The following is a 23,745-nucleotide window of genomic DNA, read 5'->3' on the forward strand; positions in this document are numbered from 1 at the left end:
CCGGGCCTTAATTAATCGGCCAGCCTTCCTGTGTGAGCCGAGACAGTAAATGTGGGCAGGCTGTCCATGAAAGGTGTTTCATTCACATACAGTCCTGTCTCCTCGCAAACGTGCACATACTCCAGTCAGGATGCTGGATAGTGTCCATATCCCAAGAATGAATTTAAAAACTTTGAATAACGAAGATATTCAGTCCTGCCCACTCATCTCAAAGCTGTTTATGTCGACATATGGACAAAATAGTGAAGTCCAAGTCCATTTTTTACACGTTAATACCAAATACTTATCGTGGATATCAATGGCAACAGAAACTCTGGCACACGTAAGCCGGCAACATTTTTAAGTGTCGAACAGTATTATTCTTTTATTACCACTCATGTCAATAGACCCTTATCTTCACATGTCATACATCAGTGAGGGTGACACGTGCTTATTTGGCCTTTAAATTAGCCATGTTGCAAGTGCCCATCATCAGATACTGAGACCAGAATTAAGCATAAACTTGACTTGAGAATGCTCGAGGACAAATATCGCACAATCAACGCAACTGAGAGGAGAAATCCAGTAAAGGCATCTGCCAAACTTTCGCCATGAAGCACAACACCCTACACTGCTGGAGGAAATATCAAGGCCAGCATTTATTGCCCATCCCTAATTGTCCTTGAGAAGGTGGTGGTGAGCTGCCTTCTTAAACCGCTGCAGTCCTTGTGGTGAAGGTACTCCCACAGTGTTGATAGGGAGGGCGTTCCAGGATTTTGACCCAGCAACAATGAAGAAATGGTGATATATGTCCCAGTCAGGATGTGTGGCTTGGATGGGAACTTTTCAAACTGGAACAGATAAATAACAGCTCCGCATTAAAAAAAACATAAAACACCTGCCAGCCATAGAATCACAGAATGATATAGCATAGAAGGAGGCCATTCAACCCATCATGCCTGTGTTGGCTCTTTGAAAGAGCTATCCAATTAATCCCACTCCCCTGCTCATTCCTCATATCCTTGCAAATTTGTCCTCTTCAAGTATGTAATGTATGTTAACTGGATTTTACCTGCCACCGGAGGGCGCGACTGTCAGAGTCCTAATGGTCACTGGCAGACACGTGCAAGCCGGGTATATAATGTTGGCAGCCATGTTGAATCCTCTCTTTCAGAATAAATAAACTGGAGTAACGTCATGCCTGAACTAGCTCACCGTACTTAGCCTCGTGAAGTTATTCGATACTTAATAAAGTATATATCCAATTCTCTTTTAAAAGTCATTATTGAATCTGCTCCCACCATCCTTTCATGCAGTGCATTCCAGATCAGAACAATTTGCTGTGTAATTTTATTTTCCTCACGTTGCCTTTTGCCAGTTAGCTTAAATTATGAGGCCAATATCAAAGTCTGGATAGCATCTGATATTTTTACAAGACGGATCCAAAAGCACGATCGGGAAATGACGACGCTTGGTCAGAGAATAGTGTTATTTGTCGATAACTGCTGTGCCCACCCTTAAATCAATCATTGTAGGAGCTATTAGCTGGTTTTTCTTCCTCCAAATACCATATCCTTAATCCAACCACTGGATCAAGAGGTAATTTAAAATCTTACACACCACTACCGAAAACGTTTAGCTCATAATGTGTTGGCAGCCTCGGACCTACTGGGGATAACTGTTTCCCACATTATAAAGAAAGATTTGCATTTATATAGCGCCTTTCATGATCACCGGCTGTAAAGAGCTTTGAGACGTCCGGTGGTCATGAAAGGCGCTATATAAATGCAAGTCTTTTTCTTTAAAGCAAGATACAATTCCAATTTGTTCTACGTCGCTTTATCTGCTGCGAGCTACACAACCGATGACCTCCACGAATTCCCAGCTGACAGAACTGGCGAAAGTGCCGACGATCGGGATCTGTACCGAGCTCTTGGCTTGCGAAAAGCAAAGCTCCTAACCCTAACCCTTGCAGGTAATGCAGATGAACATGAACAGCGGAGGACGATACTCTCGCCTCCATAAAGAGGGGTCAAGGAGACAGCCAAGAAGCCGAGGGAACTTGAACAGGATGGTGAAGAATGCGCCGACGCCAATTTTCAGCTTTGTGACGCGCAGAGAGGCGTTTAGTATGTGTGAAGGATACCAGGATATCGGGGCCATCGAGAAAAATGGAAGAAGCAGCTGAGTATTTGGATAAGCTACAAAGGTTAATCCATAAAGAACAAGTGTCGCATTTGGAAATGTATCTGCTCTTCAATGTCTACTTTGGTTTAGACAAGGTAAAGAAAGTAGAATTTACAGCCATGCGGCCCAACTGCTCTACACCGGTGTTTATGCTCCACACCAGCCTCCTCCCACCCTACTTCATCTCACCCTATCAACATATCCCTCTATTCTTTTCTCCCTCATGTACTTGGCTGGCTTCCCCCCAAAATTCAGAAAAGCCATGTTGGTGATTTTATTTTTAGATCTTTTATATTATTTCACCAAACCGCTTCTGTGGACAAAATTAGAATGGTCCCCAAGATGTCGACATCAGTGGGTAGAACTGCGTCACGCATATTGGGTTACACTCAATGGAAATATATTGGCAGCCATTGCCTGCTTGGCAGTTAACTTCTGGACAGATTTAGAGGGAGGCTTAAACTTGCAGAATGGGCATATCATTGCCAAATGAAGTGCAACACAGTTAATTGTGAGGTGTTACATTTTGGTAGGAAGAATGGGAGGTCACATTACTTGCAGGGTGCGAGTCTGGGTGGGGTCGAGGAACAAAGGGATCTCGGAGTACAAATACACAAATCATTAAAAGTTGCGATACAGGTTAGCAAGAAAAAAAGCAAACAAGCACTAGGGTTTATTTCGAGAGGTATAGAACTGAAAAGTAGGGAAGTTATGCTAAACCTGTATCGAACCTTGGTTAAACCACACTTGTTGATAGGGTGAGTTGAGGTAGGGTGGGAGGAGGCTGGAGTGGAGCAGTTGGGCCGAATGGCTGTAAATTCTACTTTCCTTAAATTGGTCTAAAACAAAGTAGACATTGAAGAGCATAGATAGTTCCAAATACGACGCTTGTTCTGGTCGCCATATTATAAAAAGGATATAGAGGCACTGGAGAGGGTGCAGAGAAGATTTACAAGGATGATACCAGAAATGCGAGGGTATATATACCAGGAAAGGATGAACAGGCTGGGTCTCTTTTCTCTTGAAAAAAGATGGCTGAGGGGTGACCTAATAGAGGTCTTTAAAATTATGAAAGGTTTTAATAGAGTGGATACAGAGAGAATGTTTCCACTTGTGGGGAAGAGCATAACTAGAGGCCATCAATATAAGATCGTCACCAAGAAATCAGTAGGGAATTCAGAAGAAAGTTATTTATCCAGAGAGTGGTGAGAATGTGGAACACGCTACCACATGGAGTGGTTGAAGCGAATAGTATAGATGCATTTAAGGGGAGGCTAGACAAGCATATGAGGGAGAAGGGAATAGAGGGTTATGATGATGGATTTAGATGAGGAAAGACGGGAGGAGACTCGAGTGGAGCATAAATGCAGCAAGGACTGGTTGGGCTGAATGGCCTGTTTCTGTGCCGTATATTCTATGTAATTCTGTGTTAACATACTTATCAGTCATGTGATCCGATTTGACAAAAGAAGGACAAATGCTATGACATCAGCCTTATATTAACTTAATTGCTCCGATGTATAACTTTTAATGTAGATATTCAAGGGATTATATGTGTAGCTTGTCCTCAACTACTTTGTAAATCTAGACCGAGCTGCATCAATTCGGGAATAACTGGTCGTTTGACCATCAATTGGCACCAAGTAAACAGGCTGGGGTTTGTCAACTGACACATGTGCAAAGGGAGCATCATCCAGAATGCAAAGCATCAGGTCCATTCGTATGTGCGTCTGAAAGCTATCCGTTAACAAAAAGGTGTGCACATCAGTCAGGCTTTGGACAATCCAAGAGAAGACGGGCGAGGAAATAAAACCAGAAAGTGCGGGAAACAGACCACAGGTCTGTCAGGTTGTGTGAAGACAAAAGACAGGTTTTGGGTGTCTACTCTTCATCCAATAAAAGATTCCACACCCGAAAGGTCATAATCCTGTCATTTCTCATGATGGGTGCTGTGACCTGCTGTGTATTTCCTGCATTTTCTGTGTCAATATCAGATTTCTAGCTTTTCCTTTTTTCTCAAACATGGTTTAGGACTCCCTCCCCCTGCTCCACATTTCCAGAAGTCCAGAAAACCAACTCGCTTCGCTACCTCCCCTTTAATAGAACTACGTAGAGTCTGTTAAGGAATTGCTGCTGCATAAATAACTCCAGTTGAAGGGCTAGCTATGGGCTGAATGGTCTCCATCGGTGCTTGAATTCCTATAATTCTCTGCAACTGACAATGTGTGTGGATCTCCTCAAAATGCTTCAACCATTACACTTGAAACAATGGTTCTGTTCAATACCATATGTCCACCTGCTTCTCCAAGAGCCCATTGCAGTTGGTCATAGATTTTCCACCTGGCTTGTGCGTGTCCAAAGACAATTCTTGATGGATATATCTCGAGCGGAATCGTCCCCAGTTTGGTGAATAACCCAAACCTGACCCGCATCTAACCAACACAAGAGCTCAGCCCGGGATTTCCTTTGGAGCCCCTTCTACCCCGACACCTTAACTTTTCTGGAAGTGCGGAGGGAACCCCGGTCATGCGTGTGACTAAGTTACAGCTGCGGGACAGAAGCACCTCGGGGGAAATTCTGGGCCGCAGACTTCTACACGGTTTAGACTTTTATTGAATACAGACAAAGAAAGCAAGTTATTCCCAGCTGCCCCCGGCGAGTGTAAATTAGAATCGTGTCAGCTGTGGTTCAGTGGGTAACACTCTTCGCCTCAGAGTCAGAAGGTTGTGGGTTCAAGTCCCACTCCAGAGGCTTGAGCACAAAAAAAAATCCAGGCTGACACTCAAGTTCAGTGCTGAGGGAGTGCTGCACTGTTGGAGGTGCTGTCTTTCAGATGAGATGTTAAATTGAGGCTCCATCTGCTCTCAGGTGGATGTAAAAGGTTCTGTGGCACTATTTCGAAGAATAGCAGGTGAGTTATCCCTGGTGTCCTGGCTTATATTTATCCCTCAATCAACATAAACCAGGTTATCTGGTCATTATCACATTGCTGTTTGTGGGAGCTTGCTGTGCACAAATTGGCTGCCGCATTTCCTACATTACAACAGTGACTACACTTCAAAAGTACTTCATTGGCTGTAAAGCGCTTTGAGACGTGCAGTGGTCGTGAAAGACGCTATATAAATGCAAATCTGCCTTTCTTTTATGGTCCTTAAATACTGGGCTGACATCCAGCGGTGTACTGGCCTGTGGACGTAGTGACACTGGTTCAGTGCTCGTATTCCTGCCTCTGAGTTAGGAGGATGGAGTTCAGGCCCCACTCCTCACACCTAGCGGAGACCAGAGCAGAGCTGAATGCTGGATCGATGTCCATTGGGGGTACTTACGTCAGATGGATGCGAGTCCTCTCCCCTCCGCCCCCCACTCTCCCCCACCTCATTGTAAAGGGTAGATGAGACTCTTTAGCCTTGGTTGCAGTCCAAAGAAAGAAAGAATGACTCGAATTTATATAGCGCCTTTCATGACCACCGGACGTCTCAAAGCGCTTTACAACCAATGAAACACCTCATCCGAAAGACGGCACCTCCAACAGTGCAGCACTCCCACTGCACTGGAGCGTGAGCCTGGATTTTTTTTTAATGCTCAAGCCCCTGGAGTGGGACCTAAATCCACAACCTTCTGACTCAGAGGCGAGAGTGTTACCCACTGAGCCACAGCTGATCACTCGGAGAAGGTAATCCAAAGATTAGAAACCGTGATGAAGGCAATGGGAAACGGCCCCAGCTACTCTTCCATAGCAAGTGGCTCAAGAATCTCATCCGTGAGACTTGAGTTCAGACCTGCCCGAGCGCAGACCACAGTGGGCGGGCGGACCTGTGCTCTTATGAGAGTGGAGAATTGTGCTGACATACAGTTCCATGACTCTTGGAATCGCTCCAGTACCTCGCACATAGTCATCCTTTAGTGGATTATTGGCCACATGAACTGTCACTGGCAGAGTCCGATCACTGATGTCCACACTTCTAGCGGGGGTCCTTAGCTAGTGATCAGGAACAGCCTGAGGGTCAAGAAAACATTAATACCAGCCCCACTGCAATCAGTTAACTCATTGCTGAGGCCTTTTCCGATAAAATTACTGTGTAGTTTGTAACGATAGATTCAAACCCGAGTCGACAAACACGGAGCATTAAATTCAACAACTTTGCATCATTGACAGCATTCCTGATGATGCAGTTAGAATGCCATTCACTCGACAATCATCACTCAACAGGTTCGATGAAGTAAGAATGTTGCCTGTTTTAAACCTCCTCCTTGTGAAGCCAATTTGATCTGGCATTATGAACAATATGTAATATTGAGTTGTCATCCTTGGCTTTAACAACAATATTAGCCAGCTTCATTGTTCCAAACAGAAATCAGGTTTGCGGAGCAGTATTTTATATATATATATGTGTGTGTGTGTGTGTGTGTGTGTGTGTGTGTGTGTGAAGCTACAATGGGGTCAGGATTCGAGTTTTTTCTATAGAACACTCTGGTGCAATCGTCAAAGCTGGGGCTTTCAAGGATGAGAGGAATGAATAGCTGTATTTCTTTAACCTCTGTTTTTTTTTCCAGCAGCATCTTCTGTTCCAGCAAGATACTGGAGAGATTTAAACCATTGAAAGAGGATAGTACGAGTCTTTGTCAGAGGCTGCCCATTCTGAGATATAAATAAAAACTACCTGAAACCTTGGAATTGCTTGTTATTTTCCCTCCCTAATGGTCAGTCCGCTGTGGCGCGGTCCCTATTATGCTGCTAGTATTTTGAAGTGGCAGATTCTCTAAAAGCAGAGCTCATGTTCATTCTTGTCAGCTCAACTCCAGCGCCAAAGATCACTTTGCGCTTTTAATTTGCGGAGGCAGGGGAGGGGGTGAGTGGTAAGCAGACAGATGCTTCTCAATGGATTTCATTCGAAAGCCTCCAAAACAAATAAGTCAAACGTTCTTTCCCACTTCTGGAGTTTTCATGGTCATATTTGTTTTTCTGAAAGTTTTCTGCTTAAGCCTCGACATGCTTTGTCCTCCAGACCCATTGCTGATTGACATTGTTCCAGAGCTGCTAACTTCGTAACAGCGTCATCCCAGCTGTGGTTTATTTTTTGGGAGGAAAGTGTACGAGGTGTTCAGATTCTTTGCTGATCTTTTCCCATATTGTTTCAGAAATTAGGTGTGGAAATATGAAGAGGTTTTATATTGAATGGACCTATTCACAAATATCTCATATTGGATTTGAAATTCCTTGTTTTTGTTAAATGTGCCTGACTCTCAGTCCTGGCCCAAGATTAGAAGATGGGAGAACTATACATTCTTTGGCGGTCTTTTTCCAAGATTTGGACATTTTCGAGTTATTTCTAATGACCCAATCCTAGCGATTACATCTAGGTCTCCATAGATTAGGAAAAAACATGGATGTACCCCTCACTTCACCACCATGCTTACCTCTACATTATCAGGAATTGGGCATAGGACCACTCACCCCACCCAGCTTGACAATACTACTTGGCAAAATAATTGCAAATTCGACTAGCAGCCACAGGATGCACTGGGGCAAGGCTTCTTCGGCAGCACCTCCCAAGCCTGCAACCTCAAGAATTAAAAGGACACAGGCAGCAGGCGCATAGGAACAGTAACACCTCCAAGTCACACACCATCTTGACTTGGAAATATATCGCCGTTCCTTCATCGTCACTGGGTCAAAATTCTGGAACTCCCTCCCTAACAGCATTGTGGGAGTACCTTCACCACACGGACTGCAGCGGTTCAAGAAGGCAGCTCACCACCACCTTGTTAAATGTAACCAAGGATGGGAAATAAATGCCAGCCTTGCCAGCGACGCCCATATCCTCTAATGATTTTTTTTTTAATTGAATAGCCAGAACAGCAAAAAATCTGATTTTAAGACATGGAATGTGAGATGTTGCCTCTGTGCATAGATGCTGCTCTGTCTTACGAGAGACAAGTCAACTTAAATCCAAAATAACCTGAAATTACCCAATTGAGTGCCACTTCAGGTTTGAAGTTCATTGTCTCTGCTGTCATCCTTTGCAGTGCCCATTATGCCGAGGTTGCTTAGAGATCGTACATGGGTAAAGGAATTGATGATGCCAGTGTCTCCACTATGTTGAAAGTGGGCAGATGTCTTCTAATTGCAAAACACTAAACACAACTGCCTATTTGGCTGAAAGCTGATCATCGCAGTGGGAACATATGTCACAAAGAAGCTATTCTTTTTTTTCCAAATGACATGTTGCTAGCTAGATTTTGGTTACATGCTTGATTCAAACTCACGGAAGAAAGGGCGACATGTTCATTGAACCATTTCATCGTTACTTGACCCTTTTAAAACCTATGACATTGCAGTGGCGACTAGGAGCACACAGACATGCCTTCCCTTATTAAAAACACAGCACTCACGAATTCTGTGACAGTGTATTTGTTCGCTCCCACACATGCTGCTATGACGTCATTTTCCCAAAAGAGTTGAGTAATTGTGTGATGGTTCATTAAGCGATAACTTCTGTTTTGTTGGGAATGTGCTAGACAATAAACAGCGTTGTACTTATTAAAAACTCAAGTCACTATCCAAAAGCCCACTTGGTGCTACTATATATTTAAGGAATTAAAGTCGACACTTACTTTGTGACCACTGTTGCTGGTGCTGATGTTAAATGCAACTTTGATTGCCGTGGTGTTAATCTATTACATTCAATAATTCACAGGGGATGCTAGTGCCACCATATGAATACTCAAATACTAATTGAAGTAAAAGTTCACTACACAATACTCTTATGCTGCCACAGAGGTGTGTGGGAGTGCCAGAGAGGTATAAACAGATACTGTCTTTCTGGTCAAAGCAGCCAGTTCCTAGAAACATAGAAACATAGAAAATAGGTGCAGGAGCAGGCCATTCAGCCCTTCTAGCCTGCACCGCCATTCAATGAGTTCATGGCTGAACATGAAACTTCAGTAACCCCTTCCTGCTTTCTCGCCATACCCCTTGATCCCCCGAGTAGTAAGGACTTCATCTAACTCCCTTTTGAATATATTTAGTGAATTGGCCACAACTATTTTCTGTGGTAGAGAATTCCACAGGTTCACCACTCTCTGGGTGAAGAAGTTTCTCCTCATCTCGGTCCTAAATGGCTTACCCCTTATCCTTAGACTGTGACTCCTGGTTCTGGACTTCCCCAACATTGGGAACATTCTTCCTGCATCCAACCTGTCCAAACCCGTCAGAATTTTAAACGTTTCTATGAGGTCCCCTCTCACTCTTCTGAACTCCAGTGAATACAAGCCCAGTTGATCCAGTCTTTCTTGATAGGTCAGTCCCACCATCCCGGGAATCAGTCTGGTGAATCTTCGCTGCACTCCCTCAATAGCAAGAACGTCCTTCCTCAAGTTAGGAGACCAAAACTGTACACAATACTCCAGGTGTGGCCTCACCAAGGCCCTATACAACTGTAGCAACACCTCCCTGCCCCTGTACTCAAATCCCCTCGCTATGAAGGCCAACATGCCATTTGCTTTCTTAACCGCCTGCTGTACCTGCATGCCAACCTTCAAAGACTGATGTACCATGACACACAGGTCTCGCTGCACCTTCCCCCTTCCTAATCTGTCACCATTCAGATAATAGTCTGTCTCTCTGTTTTTACGACCAAAGTGGATAACCTCACATTTATCCACATTATACTTCATCTGCCACGCATTTGCCCACTCACCTAACCTATCCAAGTCACTCTGCAGCCTCATAGCATCCTCCTCGCAGCTCACACTGCCACCCAGCTTAGCGTCATCCGCAAATTTGGAGATACTACATTTAATCCCCTCGTCTAAATCATTAATGTACAATGTAAACAGCTGGGGCCCCAGCACAGAACCTTGCGGTACCCCACTAGTCACTGCCTACCATTCTGAAAAGTACCCATTTACTCCTACTCTTTGCTTCCTCCATCTTACTAACTCCTGCACCTCCCCCCCCCCCCCCCCACTGATAAAGTCCAGGAAGTGTTCATAGCAAAGGTTTACAACCACTGTGGGAAATAGCCCAAAAGCTGTTTGGGATTGGTACATCCTCGTCTCTGTCACACTGGCACTGACAACCTGCATCACTCCTATGACGGATTGTGGTGCTTGTGTGGCTTTGGTGTACCGAGGAGCTTCAATATTAATGGTGATGATGGTCATGATGTGATTTGCTCTGATGACTCAATTTGTAGGCCAAGATTGGGTGATGGGCATCAGAGTGTATCACGGAACATCCATGGTCAAACAAATCGGTTCTTGGGTTGTGATTATATCATAATAATAGCATTTTTTTTTTTAAATAATATAATTCACATCAGAAGTATACACACTTACCTCATAAAATACTCACTAAGGGGCAAGTTTGCATCATAAAAGATGAAGTGACAAAATGAACATCACAGAACCTATATCAAATCGTTCCCAAGTGAAAATCAGCTCCATAGTGTTGACCACTACCGGAGGCAGGACCGGGGACAGGAAGTCATTCCTCACCATTTTCGGGGTGCTACCACCCCATTTGCCTCGAGTGGAAGGCCTCAAAATCTCCCCCTTACCATCTGATTCAATGGCACATTTCCACAGTTTTTGCCTTTTGCATAAAAATGCTCACTTGATTTCCCTTCTTACTCCAAGCTTTCTACTTTTTAAGTGGTACCCATTGGTATTTGAAACACAATTTGCGTAAACATGCTTTGTCAATCCCTTTATAATCTTGAAAACATCCATTAGGTCACCTGGAAGCATCCTCCTTTACAAACAGAGTAAGTCCACCTACTTCAACAAAAGCAAAACACTGCGGATGCTGGAATCTGGAATAAAAACAGAAAATGCTGGAAATCTCAGCAGGTCAGGCAGCATCTGTGGAGAGAGAAACAGAGTTAATGTTTCAGGTCTATGACCCTTCATCAGAAGAAGGGTCTGACCTGCTGAGATTTCCCGCATTTTCTGTTTTTAAGCCCACATAGTTATCTTATTGATACTGAGGGGGCTCGACAAGGTAGATGCAGAGAGGCTGTTTCCCCTCATGGGGGAATCTAGAACTAGGGGACATAGTTTAAGAATAAGGGGTCTCCTATTTAGAACTGGAGAAATTTCTTTTCTCAGAGAGTCGTAAATCTGTGGAATTCTCTGCCCCAGGGAACTGTGGAGGCTGGGTCATTGAATATATTTAAGACAGATAGACAGATTTTTGAGCGATAAGGGAGTGAAGGGTTATGGGGAGTGGGCAGGGCAGTGAAGCTGAGCCCAGGATCAGATCAGCCATGATCTTATTAAATGGTGGAGCAGGTTCGAGGAGCCAATGGCCTACTCCTGCTCTTATTTCTTATGGTTTTATCCCGCATCGTATAGATTCCTGCTGCCCATTTGTTGTTCACCACTGTACTCTCTCAAAGGTAAAAGAAAGACTTGGATTTATATAGCGCCTTTCACGACCGCCGCATGTCTCAAAGCGCTTTACAGCCAATGAAGTACTTTTGGAGTGTAATCACTGTTGTAATGACGTGCTTCCTAGAATTACCAACACCTTATACAGTGACAAATGCTGAAATAAGATTACAGTAGCTTTGACAACCCAGTGGTACCTCATCCAACTGCCCATTCTTTATCTCTAAGCCTGGTCATTGAATATGGATAGGTTATATGATCATAGAGGACATCTCAAGAGAATCCAAACCTTCTCTCACCCAATGTCCACCTACTAGTAGAAATCACTGGACTGCAATCGGATAGTGTACCTCGGCTAATTTTTCTCCTCCCTACCCTAGTGGCAATGAGACCAATTGCAGTTCCTCCATCCCTGCCAAAGCTGACATCAGATCGATGTGCCTGATGCCTTGCATTGACCCATTGGGAATCCTAAAGTAATGTGAACAGTTTTTAAATTAATTTTTTGATCTGCAATGGTGTTTTTCTCCTCTTCCCCTTTCCTCTACCGAGAGCAGGTAGACAACCTGCTCGCCCATGTCAGCTTTGCTCAGTTGTCAGCACCCTTATCCTTAGGTCAGAAAGTTGCTGGTTTAAGCACCAGGAATTGAGTGCATTATATCCTCTGACAGTCCAGTGTCATGTTGTAGTTGTGCTGTACATTCTGAAATGTGATACCTCACTTGCAACATTAAACTGAGGTTCAGCTGCCAGTTGAGAAGATCTCATGGAAGAAGGGCAGGGAGTTCTCCTCGTGTCTTGGCCAATATTTCTCCCTCAACTAATACCACCTAAAAACAGATTAACTGCAAAGTAAAAGGTGATCGCATTGAGCCATAAAAAATTCTTACAGGGCTTAACAGGGCAGATGCAGGGAGTATGTTTCCCCTGGCTGGGGAGTCGAGAACCAGGGTCACAGTCTCTTATGTAACCTCATGATGATCTGTGGGGAAGTTATTGGACAGAATGGCTACTGCATTGGCCTATATTAAATAATCACAACGCTTCACAAAAGAAATTCATTGTGCAAGGTCCTTTCACATATTCTGATGTGACAAGGTAGTTCAGAAATAAAAGAAAGATTTGCATTAATATAGCATCTTTCATGACCTCAGGAAATCCCAAAGTGCTTTACAGCCAATAAAGTACTTTTGAAATATAAATACTTTGTAATGTAGGAAACACGGCAGCTAATTTGTACACAGCAAGCTCTCACAAACAGCAATGTGATAACGACCAGATCATCTGTTTTAGTGATGTTGGTTGAGGGATAAATATTAGCTAGGAAACTGGGAGAACTCCCCCTTCAAAATAGTGTTATGTGATCTTTTACAGCCACCTCAGTTTAACGTCTCATCCAAAAGACGGCACCTCCAAAAGTGCAGCACTCCCTCAGTACTGTATTTGAGAGTCAGCCTAGATTTTGTGCTCAGGTCTCTGGAGTAGGACTTGAACCCTCTGACCCAGAAGCAACACTGCTACCAACTGAGCCAAGTATTTCATTTAACCTTTTCACTCTGAGGCAACTCTGAAACCTGTTTCAAGGCAGCGTAGAGAAACAGGCAGGGTCAGCTGTCCCTCACTGTGGGAGATGATTGGCTCATGCTCAGCACCTCCCCATGGCAACACAGCTGAGATTATCCACTCAGTGCATAATTGTGAATGTAAACATATATCCTCCCAGTTCATGTTGGGGCACGTTGTGTAACCACACCCTCAATTTATTTTCTCTTAAAGACAAATATTCTGTTTCCCTGGTGCCTCATTGGGTTAATATGTGGCCTCATGTGGTACTGGAGCGAACAGACCAGGTAGGTCCCAGGTTTGACCCTCAATCCATGCTGAATTTGTTGATCTCAGTTAGGGCAGTGTAGGCGAGTTCTGGGCACCACACCTCAGGAAGGATATATTGGCCTTGGAGGGAGTGCAGCGTAGGTTTACCGGAATGAAACCCAGACTCCAAGGGTTAAGTTACAAGGAGAGATTACACAAACTAGGGTTGTATTCCCTGGAATTTAGACAGTTAATGGGTGATTTGATTAAAGTTTAAGATACTAAGGGGAACAGATAGGATAGATAGAGAGAAACTATTTCTGTTGGTTGAGGATTCTAGGACTAGGGGGCATAGTCCAAAAATTAGAGCCAGACCTTTCAGGAATGAAATTAGGAAACACTTCTATGCAAAAAGGATGGTAGAAGTTTGGAACTCTCTTCCGCAAACGGCAAGTGATGCTCGATCAATTGTTAATTTGAAATCGGAGATTGATAGATTTTTGTTAACCAAAGGTATTAAGGAATATGGGGCAAAGGCGGGTATAGCCATGATCTCATTGGATGGCGGAACAGGCTCGAGGAGCTGAAGGCCTACTCTGGTTCCTATGTTCCTATGGCCCATGGCCTCCGGTCGAGAGAGGGGGAAAGTCATCCAGGGTTCGTGCTTCTGATCACTATCCAGTGACTGATGTTGGAGCATGCATGCGTATGGATGTCCGGTGAGGACAGGGTCAGGATGGGTTGTGATTTCCCCCATGACGCAATAGCCTGCCGGCACTCGCTGCCTAAATTCGCACATGAAGAATGGCCAAACACGTCACTGTGCTAGAGTGTTGCCAGCACACGTGGAAATATCCGAGCTTCAGTCAGCACCTTCAGGAGAGGAGCGAAAAAAGGAACTTGCATTTAGGTAGCACCTTTCACGACCCGTTTGCAAGCAATGAAGTACTTTTGAAGTGCAGTCATGTGGGCAAAAAAAGAGAAAATTGGAAAATACTAAAAAAGGTATGAGAACTATTTCCTGATGGAATAAGTCAAGCGGAATTCACTTTCTGATGTCTGCTTAATGACAGGGTAGCCATCCTATCATTTGCTCAGCTAATAGCAGATCTGCCCCTTTAAATTACAAGCACAGGCTGTGCTTCTATTTGTGCACACATCAATCTGTGTCTAGATGATCTTAATGCATCCAATGTATCTTTGGCTGAGCTATTCATAGGTGGATTGATGTTCCTGTGCAGTTTATCTACAGGACCCCAGCAGGCTGCTTGCATCTCACTAACTGCACAGGCCTTCCCCATTGGCCAATCGCACTTTTAATCATTCTATCAACCAGCTCCGTGTTTATTGAAGTTCAAAAAATGTTTTAAAGAGTGTTCTCCCATGAGAATTTTAAAAATGGAATTAATTGATCATACAGAGTTTGTTTATGTGAACGGGTCTTTATCAATTATTAATGCTGATAGGGTTAGGTAAAGAGGGGTGGGAGGAGGCTGGTTTGGAGCATGGAGCAGTTGGGCTGAAGGCCTATTTCTGTGCTGTAGACCCTATGGGATGGATTTTCCGGTCCTTTGCACTCCGTTTTTCTTCCCGGAGCAGCGGCAATGGCGGCGGTGAGGTCTTCTGGGCGTGCAGTCAGCCTCCAGCGCCCCGCGGTGGTTTACGGGGCTGAGTTCGTGGCGGCGCAGAGCAGCACTGCCCGGAGGAGCTGCGGCAGTGTGAAACGCCCTTGGTTGCGACACCAGCGCGGTTTTTGATTCCCGCCCGACCCGTACGCCCAGTTGCGCACCCCGCCGCGAATGCCTGGGAAACCGGGTGGTCCAACCTATACCGAGGTAAGTAATGCCACCCTAAGCTAAGTGTGATTGTTTTTTTCTTTAAATTGTTTTTGCGATTTATGTTGTGGTGGCATGTGCTATGTGGCGGGAATGTTTTTCTGAGTTTTTTTCAGGTTTTTGTTTTCTCCTCAGGCATCTCTCGGAGCGCTCCCGGCCCGGCTCTTTAGCTCGGGATTGTCCCATGCTAACGCCCTAAGAAAGGTGTACAACGCCTCCCTTAGCACTGCGCCCCACATAGGGCCCAGCTGCCCAATTTTAATGACTGAGGCACAAACTGTTCCCGGGCGCAGACATTACTGCCCCGCCGCCATTACCGCCCCGAAATCATCAAAGCCGAAAATCCAGTCCTGTGTAGTTCTGTGTCTGTAACAAGATAAGGATGAGGCTTCAGTGCAAGTATTACAGATAGGGCTTTCTGGGCTGGAGATTTGAGGTATTTTATTAATGCCCCGCTTATAATGCAGGCCCTACGTTAGAGATATATAATCCTTCGAAGTGCTCTAATGCCAGACCTGCCACGTATCACAGTGGTAGCCGAGACACTGCAGTGCCAGCAATGGTCACTGGTAGCTCACTGAGATCGGATGCTCAGTAACTGCAGCTGCTTACCCACTGGGGCTTTGTAATCTTTAAGATTGAAAATTTAAACTACACTTCTGGCAATCTACTAAACGGCCTTTCCACCTCTCCATTATTGATGCTGCAGTGGTCATTGATCTCCGCCTGAGCTTCGCTGTCTTGTGCCCTTGAGCTCCGCGCATACTGAGTCACGCACTCTTCTGCCTCCCTTCAGTGTTCAGATCAAGACATCACACGGCTTCATATTCCGACTATTTCCTTGCTAGCAACTTGAAGCTTGTGGATGTCCATGGGCCGAGAGTTTCCGCTCTGGGCGCTATCGGTGATCTGGGCACAGATGGTGCTCAAAATGGCGCCGGCTTTAAACAGTGTTTTTTTTCCGCTCAAGTTTGCGCTCAAACTCATTTACATATCGCCAAATAAAATCTTCCACAAACCAGCAGAGTCGGTAGGCGTTTTAGAATGTCATTTTTTTTTAAATAAAATTTGCATTAAAAGTATTCCTTGATGTATTTAAGAGTGGTCATCTGGAACAGGTTCATTAATACAATTGAAAATGGGTAACCCAATTTTAAATACTGAAAATGACTACAGAACCATTTTCTAGTTACACTGGTGCACAGTAGGCAGATTCTTGATCATTTTTTTTTAAATGTGATATTTAAAAGCTTTTAAAAACCTGCCTATTAGTGACCTTGCACCTCAACAAAAAGGCTTGATTTTAAAAGCCTCCTCGAAGGCCAGCAAGCAGGTGCAATTAGCGGGAACCCCCAATGGTGAGGAATTCGATCTGGGGGTGTGGCAGCAATGTGGGCGGGGCCGGCTTCCAGAGCGATTTTTTTTTGAACGAGTGCAAAATTTCGTGGCAACTCCATTTGCGCTGGCTGTGACGTGCGCTTGAGATTCTATCACCTTTTGCACGGGTTTGGCCGATTTCGGGCGAATTGCGCTGAAAAGAACAGTGACTTGAGCACAAAGTCTACTCCAGTGCAGCACTGACTTCTGGATCTGTGCTGAGCTTGTTATCTCAGCCTAGGCTGAGGGAGCGCTGCACTGTCGGAGGTGCCGGCTTTCGGATCAGACGTTAAAACGATGTCCCGTCTTTCTCTCAGGTGGACGTAAAAGATCCCAGCACACTATTTCGAAGAGGAGCAGTGGGGTTGCCCCCAGTGTCCTGGGACAATACGTATCCCTCAACCAGCATCACTAAAAAAATCATCTGGTCATTATCACATAGCTGTTTGTGGAACCTTGCTGTGCGCAAATTGGCTGCCGTGTTTTCCACATTGCAACAGTGACTACACTTAAAAAGTGCTTAATTGGTTGTGAAGCACTTTGGGACATAAGAACATAGGAATTAGGAACAGGAGCAGACCATATGGACCTTCGAGCCTGCTCCACCATTCAATAAGATCATGGCTGATCTTTTACCTCAACTCCACTTTTCCCATATCCCTTGATTCCTACGGTCGTGAAAGGCGATATATAAATGCAAGCTCTTTCTTTTACTTCTTCCTTTATTGTGGCTTCCCTCCGACTCGGTGGCATCCTACCCTATTGCCCTTGACCCTTCGACTAGCTCTCTCGATTATGTTTTTTCCAATCATCGGATGGGGCCCAACCATTCCATCAATTGTTACAAATGGAAGGCAGTGAGCAAATGTCTGGGCTTGCACTTTGAGTCCATACCTACAGACCTGTGCCACCTGCGTGCTTTGATCACACATCGCCACACCTCTGCTCCTGTCAGGCAGCGTGACGGCAGCTGTCCACTCACATCGCTCTTAAACTGCAGTTTGGGGCTAGTGGCACATGTTACAATGTTAAAGGCGCTATATAAATGTAAATTGTTCTATAGTTAGCAGTTAAAGCACTATTCCCTATGTGCCTCCCCCCAAATATTCTATTCTGGGATGTAACTTAAGAAGGAAAGACTTGCATTGAAACAGAATATTTCACAACCACCAGACATCTCAAAGCACTTTACAGCCCATGAACCACTTTTGAAGTGTAGTCATTGTTGTAAAGTAGGAAACACGGCAGCCAATTTGCAAACACAAACAGCAATGTGATAATGGCCAGATAATCCTTTTTTTGTTATGTTGATTGAGGGATAAATACAGGCCAGGACACTGGGGATAACTCCCCTGCTCTTCTGCTGTGGAATCTTTTACATCCACCTGAGAGGGCCGACGGGGCCTCGATTTAACGTCTCATCTGAAATGCAGCGCCTCCAACAGTGCAGTACTCCCTCAGAGTGTCAGCCTAGATTTTTGTGCTCGAGTGCCTGGAGTGGGATTTGAACCCACAACCATTACTGACACAGAGGGCGAGAGTGCTACCCACTGAGCCACGGCTGACACTGTGTTAGTGAAGGGGAGAAAGAACCAAAAATAAATAAAAGTGCACCACTGAAAACTTCTCCATGACGCACAGAGCGTTCCTCCGGTATCCAGTTGCCAGAAGTAACTCAGTTTAAAAATTTCAGCCACAGTGAAAATATGTTGCTAAGGATATGTTCTGTATTTAGAGCGAGTGTCTAACTGCCGCCAAGGGTTCATTAGAAGCAGCCCTTTGTTGCCAATTGATGATGTCACACCATTTGGTTTCTTCGGATTAATTCACAATGTAGATGAGTATTTCAATGATGATGACTAATGCTAAGTACTAGAAATGATGAAAAGGAAACTAGCTCTGGGAACCAGATACTGGAAGGATGCAGTGTGGTGTAGCAAGCAGTGGGACATCATGATCTGCTTTTAAAAGGCTGCTAATGATCTTTCCACAGCAATCAACAGCTGCTCTCAGCCAGGGGAAGGCGTTCACTTTTGAATTGTTTTTTTTCCCTGGCTGATGAAATGATAAAAAAAAAATATATAAAGTAATATAAACGAAATATTGCAGTTGTGCTCACCGTGCTCGACCTTGTTTTCAGGCACAAATCAGATCTGAAGCACTGAATAAATCAAATCTTTCAGGTCCCTGTTTGTAACATTGCAAACCTATTCCAGGCGGAGTAAACACAGCTACATTTTTGACTGGTGCTGTTGGTTTCAAATACTCAAGCTGCACAGTCATTGTCGGTATCAGTGATGCCAAATCAGTGATGGTTGGGAATCAGCAGGGCTCACACAACGTCCTGTAACTTTCTTGTAACTGGTTTTAAATGAACTTGCTCCTCAGCACAGAATCAGTGAGCACAGGAGGAGCCCATTCGGCCCATCGTGCCTGTGCTGGCTCTTTGAAAGTGCTATTCACTGAGTCCCACTCCCCTGCTCTTTCCCCATAGCCCTGTATATTTTTCCTATACAAGTTACAGCTGAATCTGCTTCCACCGTCCTTTCAAGCAGTGCATTCCAGATCATAGCGACTCACTACGCAATAAAAATTCTCCTCATCTCCCCCCCCATTGTGAAATCAGAACTGATTTTCTTCGACGCATGTGCTCCCTCAATGGCTCGGTGAGTTTATAGTGAGTAGCTGGGCTTTATAGGGAGGTTACAGGTCCAATTCCTGGCCTGTGCTAAGTTAGATCATCTCATCTGGGCTGGTAGCAGGGCCCCTGTCACTGGCCTTAGTGCCCCGCATTAGAGATGAGAAACATCAGGTAGGGGTCAAGGTTCAGTGACCTCTGCCTCCAGTGCACATGAGTGGACATCGGCCGAAGGCAAACTACTTCGGCAAGGTACCAGAGGGCATCTGGTACCTGAGGAACTGGCCACCAGAAAACCCCGGCAATGCTACGATTTTAGAATTCTCATCTTTGTTTTCAAATCGCTCCATAGCCTGGCACCCTCCCTATCTCTGTAATCTCCTCCAGCCCTACACCCTCCGAGATCTCTGCGCTCCTCCAATTCTGCCTCTTGAACATCCCTGATTATCATCACTCTACCATTGGTGGCCATGCCATCAGCCGCCTAGGCCCTAAGCTCTGGAATTCCCTCCCTAAACCTCTCCATCTCTCTACCTCTCTCGCCTCCTTTGAGGCACTCTTTAAAACCCACCTGTTTGACCAAGCTTTTGGTCTCCTGTCCTAATCTCCCTTTATGATGCTCGATGTCAAATTTTGGATGATTACACTCCTGTGAAGTGCCTCGCGACATTTCAAAGGTGCTATCTAAATGCAAGTTGTTGTTGTTGTTGTTGTTGAGGGAGGAGCAACAAAGAAGAGGAACTGTGTGCACTCCCGGACACTGCTGAGAGATGCTCTACATTGAGGCCTCCACAGTTTTCCAAGCATCATTTCAGCCTGATTTTAGATCGAATATAAATTCTATTAATGCCACTTCCAGGAAAGGCAGGAGGCTTGGGTCTGCCATTTGTCTCCTTGTCATGAAACCACGCAGCGGAATAAACAGGACGGTGCACCAACAGGGTGCAGTACACCTCAACACTGAGCTTCACACTCTGGTTTTGGGCCTGAACCTCAACAAAAAGGGTTAGAATCGAAATTGTTGCAACCTGATGTCTCTCTTTCAGTAAAAAAATAATCTTATTTTGCCTTTTTGGCTTAAATAGGAAACACAATAGTGTCTTAGTACTTGAGATACGTTCTTCAAAGATGGGGTGGGTCAACAGCTTATTATACTATCATTTTAGTTCTCGAATCTGGATTTCAAGCCAGCCCAGACTGATGAAAGAAAGATATTATTGCATTTCTATAGCGCCTTTCATAACCTCATGATGCTCCAAATGCGCTTTACAGCAAATGAAGTACTTTTTTGAAGTATATAATACAGGAAATGTGGCAGCAGATGCACAGCAAGCTCCCACAAACAGCAATGTGATAATCACTGGGTCGTCTGTTTTTCAGTGATGTTGGTTGAGGGATAAATATTGTCCAGGACACCGGGGAGAACTCCTCTGCTTTTCTTCACCAAAGTGCCATCGGATTATTTAACGTCCACCTGAGAGGGCAGATGGAACCTCAGTTTCTCTCATCTGAAAGACATCTGTCGATAGCTCCAATGATGTACTACCAGTTTTATGCTGGAAATACAGTCACTGATGAAAATCTGAAATAAAATTGGTGCTGTTGCTCCGGGGTATATGGACTGCTCTGAAATCAGCACTCACTTGCACTTCATTGGACTTTTCAAAACAAAGAATGAATAGATCACAGTGCTGCTGTGTATTTATAACACCCAATTAACACCCATTTTACCGCTGAAATGACGTATAACACCCATATATCACCCATTTTGGCACAAAATGGAAACTGGCGAGCATTTTTCGGAAACTTATTGCCGTGCGTTACTTTCCCCATGTGCTAAACGCTGAAAAAAAATATTACCGCCCGCCCACTTTTTTTGGACGGAATCAGCAGAATGGGCGACTTCAACACCCATAATATCGCCCAGCGTTACTTTCCGCACTGAATTAACGCCGAGATTCAATATTAATGCCCAGCCACTGTTTTTTGTTGCAAAGAACATATATACCCAAACTAGCAGCCATAAAGATCGCCTATCATCAAGTTCACCGCCTCACACACATTTCACCCACAATATCGCTCGCTCAAAAAAACGCCCACAAAAAGTGGAACTAACCGGGACGAATCACAGCGTTATGGACGCCATGTTGTAGATCGCATGTCGCGTCCTTTAAAAGGCTGCTGTGATTCAACCTCGGCGGAGTTCGGATGTACTCTGCAGGTCGTTGGAGTTGATGTGAACATCTCTAAAAACATCTTGACCACACTGTGACCGATTGGAATTGAAGTGGTGCGTTTGTCGGGACATTCCTTGTTTGTGAGCAACGGGTGAAAACAGAGCCACTGCAATGGGGCCTGTCCTTTCTCACCCTCTCTTGGTGACCAAATACCTGCAGCAGACTCGACAGCGTCGAAAGAACACTGCACTGCATTATGTGCCCAATGAACAAAGTGACAGGCAGATGAAGAGACCAGACATTACACCCCCCGCAAGTACAAGGAGAAGCATTCTTACATTGACTTGCCTGACACCACTTGCCTTCAGAGACTGCACTTCCACAAAGAGGTTATCACCGAGGTATGCCAGCTGATAAGAGCAAATCTGCAGCCAGCCTGCACTGTCCATCGAGGTCAAAGTCACCGTGGCACTGTCATTCTATGCCTCGGGTTCTTTTCAGGCCATAGCTGGTGACATTTGCGGACTTTCTCAGCATAACACACATTGCTGCATTAGACAGGTCACTGAAGCCCTGTACGCACACAGGAGGGACTTGATCAGCTTCCTTATGACCAGGGAGGCACAGAGTGAGAGGGCTCTAGCTTTCTCCAGAATTGCAAACTTCCCCAAGGTGCAGGGAGCAATAGACTGTACGCACATCGCGATGCGAGCACCTTTTCAGGATGCTGAGGTTTTCAGGAACCACAAGGGATTCCACTCCCTGAATGTCCAACTGGTTGTTGACCACCAGCAAATTATACTGGCTGTGAATACTCAATTTCCAGGCAGCATCCATGATGCGCACATCCTGCGTGAGAGCATTGTATCTGACTTGTTTAATAATGAGCCACAAGGTCAATTCTGGATGCTTGGGGATAAAGGATATGGCCTTGCCACCTGGCCGATGACCCCCCCTGCGTGACACCCACACCGAGGCTGAGAGGCGATACAATGAGAGCCACAGAGCAATTCTCATTGGAGTGCTGAAGCAGCGCTTCAGATGCCTGCACCACTCAGGAAGCGAGCTCCAATACTACCCTGAGCAGATAGCTCAATTCGTGGTGGTCTGCTCCATGCCACACAACTTGGTTATCAGGATGGGACAAGAATTGCCCGATGAGCCTGACAGTCCACCTCACCAGAGAGAGGAAGAGGAGGATGAGTAGGCGGGCGCTGACATCAGCCCAGATAATCAGGTGATGCTGAAGCCATGCCCCGCCCCCGCGTAGACCGCATGAAAGGGCCCATGGTGGCATGATAGCTACAAGAGCCTTACATCAATGATCGCTTTGCCTGAAAGAACGTTGGTGTTATTTACAAGGCTGCCACACTGCTGGGTGTACAGGTCATACATCAATGGTGGGCATCACCTTGGTGACAGTTAAAGTTTAAGTTGATTGAAGTTAAGTGTGATTATACCCTTTGATGTTAAGGAATCAACAGCGTGTAACCGTGCAGCTATCCGAGCCAATGGGCTGCAAGGTTCTGTTAAATAAAAAACATTTAAACTGAATGTTAGTCTGAAATCATCAGTATTTCTGTACAAACCAACCCTTCCGCCCCCCCCCCACCCCCGCTTCTCCTCCCCACCTCTACCTCTTCCCCTTCCCCTCCTGACTCCAAGCCGCCTGGCTGAGGAAGTCCTCAGGAGATGCTTCACTGGGGGGAGATGGGTGTGACAGCCAAAGCGCTACTTGGATGGATACGGGAGAGGAGGGTCCCGAGGTGGGAGCGTGCTCGAGCCATAAGCAAGATGTTGTTGCTGGCACTCATGTATGGTTGGCAATAGGGGTGCAACACCTTGGGGTGCAGTGCGGTGCTCCGGGACCACTGGGAATCCTCTGCCACCAGTGTTCCTGGCTACCAGCTCCAGGGCCTCCTCCATCCCTTCCTTTTTATATGTTATTTGTTGGACAAAAACTCGGTGCCAACTATGTTCTTGGTGCTTATTGGGCTTTTTGCTAATGGTCAATCTACATTCCTCCCACAACAGCCAAACAAGCACACACCACAGCCACACACGCTTTCAGTCCCTCTGAGCTCCCTCTCTCTTTGTCTCTTCTTCTGCGCATGTCATAGTGACCCTTGACCTCCAGAATCGCGGGAATGGAGCGTTGCCATGCCGTTGCTAAGGACGGCCACACTTTACGGCAGAAGGTCAGAAAAATTTAACGCTACCGCCCATTTGATATCGCTCGCGATATCGCCCATTTTCATAAATGTAAACTACGTGCTTTAGGAATGGCGATCTGAAAACCCTTTTTTTAACGCCCACGCCGGAATTAACGCCCATTTTTGGGCGCTAA

The 23,745-nt window shown here is 45.3% G+C and overlaps 1 long non-coding RNA gene across 1 annotated transcript in view; it reads right to left on the reverse strand.

The window, feature by feature from the left end:
* Nucleotides 1–377: 377 nt before the first annotated feature.
* The window catches only part of LOC139281215 (uncharacterized), a 39,953-nt gene continuing 16,585 nt past the window's right edge, over nt 378–23,745 (reverse strand). The window contains exon 3 of the long non-coding RNA XR_011596848.1: nt 378–830. This is a non-coding gene — a long non-coding RNA (uncharacterized lncRNA). The remainder of the gene's footprint in view (nt 831–23,745) is intronic.

The sequence above is a fragment of the Pristiophorus japonicus genome, chromosome 15 (genome assembly GCF_044704955.1).
Source record: "Pristiophorus japonicus isolate sPriJap1 chromosome 15, sPriJap1.hap1, whole genome shotgun sequence".
NCBI lineage: Eukaryota > Metazoa > Chordata > Chondrichthyes > Pristiophoridae > Pristiophorus > Pristiophorus japonicus.